This window comes from Astatotilapia calliptera, chromosome 9 (assembly GCF_964374335.1).
Source record: "Astatotilapia calliptera chromosome 9, fAstCal68.1, whole genome shotgun sequence".
Classification (NCBI taxonomy): domain Eukaryota; kingdom Metazoa; phylum Chordata; class Actinopteri; order Cichliformes; family Cichlidae; genus Astatotilapia; species Astatotilapia calliptera.
The window spans coordinates 35,539,140-35,544,679 of NC_137430.1; positions in this window are offsets into that span (position 1 = coordinate 35,539,140).

The window sequence follows — 5,540 nt, forward strand, 5'->3', positions numbered from 1 at the left end:
ATGACCTGTCCTTCTCCATTAACACCACAGCAGTTATCAAAAAAGCACAAAAGCGTCTCCACTCCCTCAGGAGACTCAGAAAAACAGGACTCTCCACACTTCACCTCACAAATTTCTACAGAGGCACCATTGAAAACATCCCGACACAAAGTTTTACAGCATGGTTTGGCAGCTGCAAGTCCTACAAGAAGTGTCAACTTAATAGGATTGTTAAGACTGCCAGGAGGATTGCTGGTGCCCCTCTCTCATCACTGGAGGAGATCTACAAACAGCACTGCATACGCAGAGCTATCTCCATCATCAGAGACCCCCACCACCCCTCTCATGACCTGTTCTCACTCCTGCCGTCTTACAGGTGGTACAGGAGCATCAGCTGCAGAACCTCCAGGATGCTGGTTCTTTGTGAGACTGATAAATGGACTGTGCCCCCTCTCCACCTACACAGCCATTCACACAGCTACACTGTATAATCAACAAGCGGACTTTGTTGCCCCTATCTAGACACACACACACACACACACACACACACACACACACACACACACACACACACACACACACACACACACACACACACATACAATACACTCCACACTACCTAATTTAACCATCCCCTTCCGTGACAGGACTGCTGCTATCTACCCGAATGAATGTGACATGAGTTCGTTTTAGAACTTAAATTTTATGCTATTTATTTATCCATAACTATTGTTGCAATTCATTACTGCCTCTTTTACTGCTCTTTTTAAACCTTTTCTGTTTAAACTTATTCTTTTTAAACTGTATTGCTTTTTGCACTGTAGAGGCTGGTGAGAAACAGTATTTTGTTTCAGGTGGGGTAACACTATACAAAAGCCAAAGACTTCTTGAGTCTAAAGTGTGAGAGTAAAAGCACTGTGTCGCTGTGGTGGCAGCTGTAGCAACCTGTTTAAAATAGAAACTGCTGCACGCACAACGTCTGAACACAAACTGATAAGATGCTATGCTTCTTAGAATTCGAGCATCAGGGCTGTCAGAGATGCAGATGCTGATTATGGAAACCGCATAATAACCAACACATGCGAACATGTTTCCGCTTCACTGGCTCTGCAGCCTCAGCTCTGCTCCTCAGGCCTAAAACTTTCTGTATTTATTTGCTCCTATTAGCTCTCCACAGTCTGGACTCTCTGCTCAGTTCAGCTTTTCTTTTTTTTTTTTAGATTAGATGATGTAGGTTTAATTTAACAGTTACATGTAGTAACTGTTAGTAACACATATGTGAGAATGCTGTTTGTGGACTTCAGCCCTGCCTTCAATACAGTCCAACCCCACAAAATGATTACAAAACTAAGCAGTATAGGACTCAGCAGCTCACTGTGCACCTGGATACCGGACTTCCTGAGAGACAAAACCTCAGGATGGGAGAGCACACCTCCTCCACCCTCTTTCTGAACATAGGCGTCCCACAGGGAACAAGGCGATCTGAGCGCTCCACTCTCTGCATTGATGGAGAGGAGGTAGAAAGCTTTAAGTTTCTCAGAGTCGCAACCTCGGCCGACCTTACCTGGTCCACAAACATTTCCCACCAGGTAGGAAAAGCATAAGAGAGGATGTACTTCCTCAGGAAGCTGCTTCAATTACTCCCAGAGACTGCTAATGAACTTCTACCGCTCCACCATCGAGAGCCTTCTGACCTACTGCTGCTACTCTGGTTCAACTGCTGCACTGTGGAGGAGAAGAGGAAACTGCAGCAGGTGGTGAGGGCAGCAGAGCGGTTATTGGCACCTCACTAGCCCCCCTCAGAGACATTTATACTGGCAGACTTCTGCAGAAAGCCAGCATCATCATCAAGGACCCCTCCAACCTGGACACTCACTTTCCCCCTCCCCTCTGGTAAACACTACAGGTCCATCAGGTCAAAGACAAACAGACTCAACAGAAGCTTCTACCTACAGGCTGTCAAACACGCCCCACCTCCACCCTGACTAAAGGTTAACTGTGCTGCTAACACTCATGGGCACTATACTTATCTACAAACAGTTTTCATTACAGTATTTATTTATAAACAGTACTCATTACAATATAATACAAGTAGCGTTCCTGCCTGTTACTCAGTGTGCAATACCACCAATCACACCTTATACTGCACTGATCCTACTCCTTACACTGTTCCTGTGGATATATTTATATATTTTCTTTCTGTATATAACGTGTGCATTACCTCTTAAACTTCTTTTTATCTTTATTGATCTCATTCTCCTTTCCGAAGAATGTTGAATGTAAAAATCTACAGCTACTAACAGAGACATACCAAACTGTGTTTCATTGTTCTGGTAACAGTGACAATAAAGATCTATCTTATCTTATTTGATATGATTTTTAAGTGTTTTCTAGTGTTAAGGAGTGTGTCAGGGTGCTGGGTCTGAGTTTATAGTCTTTTTGCGATTTCTTTGTGTTTGGAATGTTTTAGTTTTCTGTTAGTTTTAAGTTATTCTTTGCTTTGGCTGTACGTTTAGTTATATTTGCTCCCATGTTGTCTGATCCAGGTGTCTCGTGTCCCCTTCCTGTTTACATGTCTCCCCTGTCTGTCACATGTGTCCATGTATGTTTCTTCAGTCCGTCACGTCTCATTCCCTCTCTTTCGTGACCCCTGTGATTAAGTTTCCCTCTCTCTCACCCCCTCTCTCTGTCTCTTGTGTCAAACTCGCACATCCCAGTTTACGTCGCTCCATGTTTCCTGTTTTATGTTGAAGGTCTTGTGTTCCATGTTCAGTGTGTTTAGTTTTGCTTCCCCTGTGGCGTCATGTTCATCTGCATCAGCCCATGTGTTTCCACTTCCCCTGATCAGCTCCTGTCTGTCTGTGAGTTTTCATTCATTCTTTGTCAGGTCATCCGTCATGTTCACGCCATGTTTCAAGGGTGTCACGCTTCCAGGTATTGTGTTGTTGCCAGGTTTCCATGTTTAGGATTTTCATGCTTACTTTCCAGTTTCCCCATTTTAGGTTTATGTTTGGTGTCATTTACCTAGGGCACATTTCCGTTTTTCATGGTTTGTCTGCCAGCGCAGGCCGTGACAAAGGGAACAGAAGGTCCAACAGAAACAGCAAGCATCCTTTAATTACAGATTAAATCAGACGGAGCGAGGGAAAATGAGTAATGGATGCTGGGGATCCAGAACAGGAAATATACACACCAGCAATAACAAGTAACAATGAAAATCAACCAAACTGGTATAAAAACAGAAAAAAGTGCTTAACTTTCCTTTCTTATTTCAACAAGGCAGCTGGACGGCTGGTCAGAACAAATTATAGCATTTATAATAAATGCTATAAATGAATGAATTCATGTTATATGGCACTTTCACATTTTAGATAGCCAGGCTCATATTGTAACAGTAATTCTGTATCAAAAACATTTTCAACTCTTGAAGTTAAACCCTGTCACAGACTGAGCAAAGACTCATTCTGATTCTCCTACTTGGTGTCTGACCTTCTTTCCTGTTCATCTTTGCTGATTTGGTGAAGGCTTATTAGGATAACCTCATGTTTAAAGAGCTTTCTGAATGTGTGTGTGTTCCTTTTCTTTCCCCTCTGGCTTAGAGGGAACGTTTTCTGCCCAGTGTTGTAGGGTCCTGATTACTCCACGTCTGTGTGGTGGTGGGAGTCACAGAGGTACTGGTCTGTGTGTGTGAGCTTCCTGTCACAAGGCTGGCATGAGAGATGGTCCCAAATGCAGATACCACATAGAGACAATGATCAGATTCACAGGTTTTATTTAGTCACAGGCTGAGTACTGTGATCTTAACAAGAATAACGTGGGAAGCACAGGGATTAGGGAAACGCTGGAGGCAGGTTACTGGTGAGGGGAAAAAACTACACTGGGCTCAGAACATAGATTCACTGGGGCAACTGCTCTGCAGAGAGATTAGTGGACAGGAAAGGGAACTGAACCTAGGATGGTGGAATATGGGCTGAGTTACAGTTACAGGTTCGAGGTGGGTGAGAGCTGGAAGAATAAGCAGCCGACTGGTGAGCAATGGTCAGTGTTTTATCAACCTGAGGTGGTGGGACTCCTGAACAGGCGGCGGGCAGGGGGGACAGGCCGGTGGGACAATGGATATTCAGATTCCTTTGGTGAGATGGCGAGGCGAGGACACAGTGGTGAAGAACCCAGCACGAGACTGTAAACTGCTGGTGAGTTGAACGATGAGAAAAAGCATAAGTAGCTGACGACCTGGTGAAAGAGAGATGGCCAAACCGGGCATAAATGTAGCCTTGTTGATTACTGCCAATGACAGACAGGGGAGTGGAAGTGGCCAGGGCTCTGTCATGTTGTGCTGCATGGCAGGAGATTGGAACCAAATACAGGACACAGAGGGATGAACGTAAAACGTCATCAGAAGGAAACTTGGCCAAAACAAAACCTCGAACATGGAACAAGAAAACCCAACTGGACTCAAGAAACTAAAAACTGAGAAACACGAACCAGGAAAACACACCAGGAACTATGAACTAGAATTTTGCCAGGAACACGAAGGGAGAAAACGCAGCACGGAGAGGGTACAACACGACATAAAGCAAGGAAAACACAGGGCTTAAATACACACTGGAGTAATCAGGGAATGGGAGACAGGAGGGAAACAAAGCTGGGAATAATTAGGCATAACAAGACAAGGGGACGCAAAACTAGACACACTGACATAACACATGAGACTATCAAAGTAAAACAGGAAATACGACACACACACACATACTTCACACAGGCTAAACACTACGACATAACAGACTCAGTAAAAGAGGCAACACAGAGACAAGGGTCACTAGGCATGAGACATGGGACCAGGACAGGAACAGAGACTGAACACAGGCTAAGAAAAATACAAAGGGAGGAAAAATGAAGATCACTAGGCAACAACAAAACCAGGAATAGCACTTCCTTCCACTTCCTGCATGTAAAGGTTGGCTACAATAGGTAAAATGCAAACTACACAATGGAAGGCCCCAACCAGGTGATGGAGTCAAAGTGAGGACCTGTAAGGCAACCGTCCGAATCACTGCACCGCCATCCTGCATCTTGACAAAACAATGAAACGAGGGGGGGACCCTTCAGGGCGACAATGATCCCCAACACACAGCCAAGGAAACTCGTAGTTCGTTTCCAAGAAAGAAAATAAAGCTGCTAGAGTCAGCCAGTCACCTGAATCCTTATGAAACCCTAAAGGTCAGAGGTCATAGATGGGGTCCACAGAACCTTCAGGGTTTGAAGAAGGGACCAAAATCCCACCTGAGCACTGCATGAGACTCATTTCTCCATACAGGAGGCGTCTTGAAGCTGTCATCACCAACACAGGTTTTTTTACGAAGTATTAAAAACATTAGTAAGTAAGTAAGTAAAGTTTATTTATTAAGCGCTTTTCATAGACAGGTAGTCACAAAGCGCTGCACACAAAGATTAAAATAAACAGTACGATAAATAGCAAAATGCACAATATACACAATATAGAAGTTAAATGTAAATTAAAAATGTAAAAAGCGTTGGTCAACCGAAGGCTTGTTTAAACA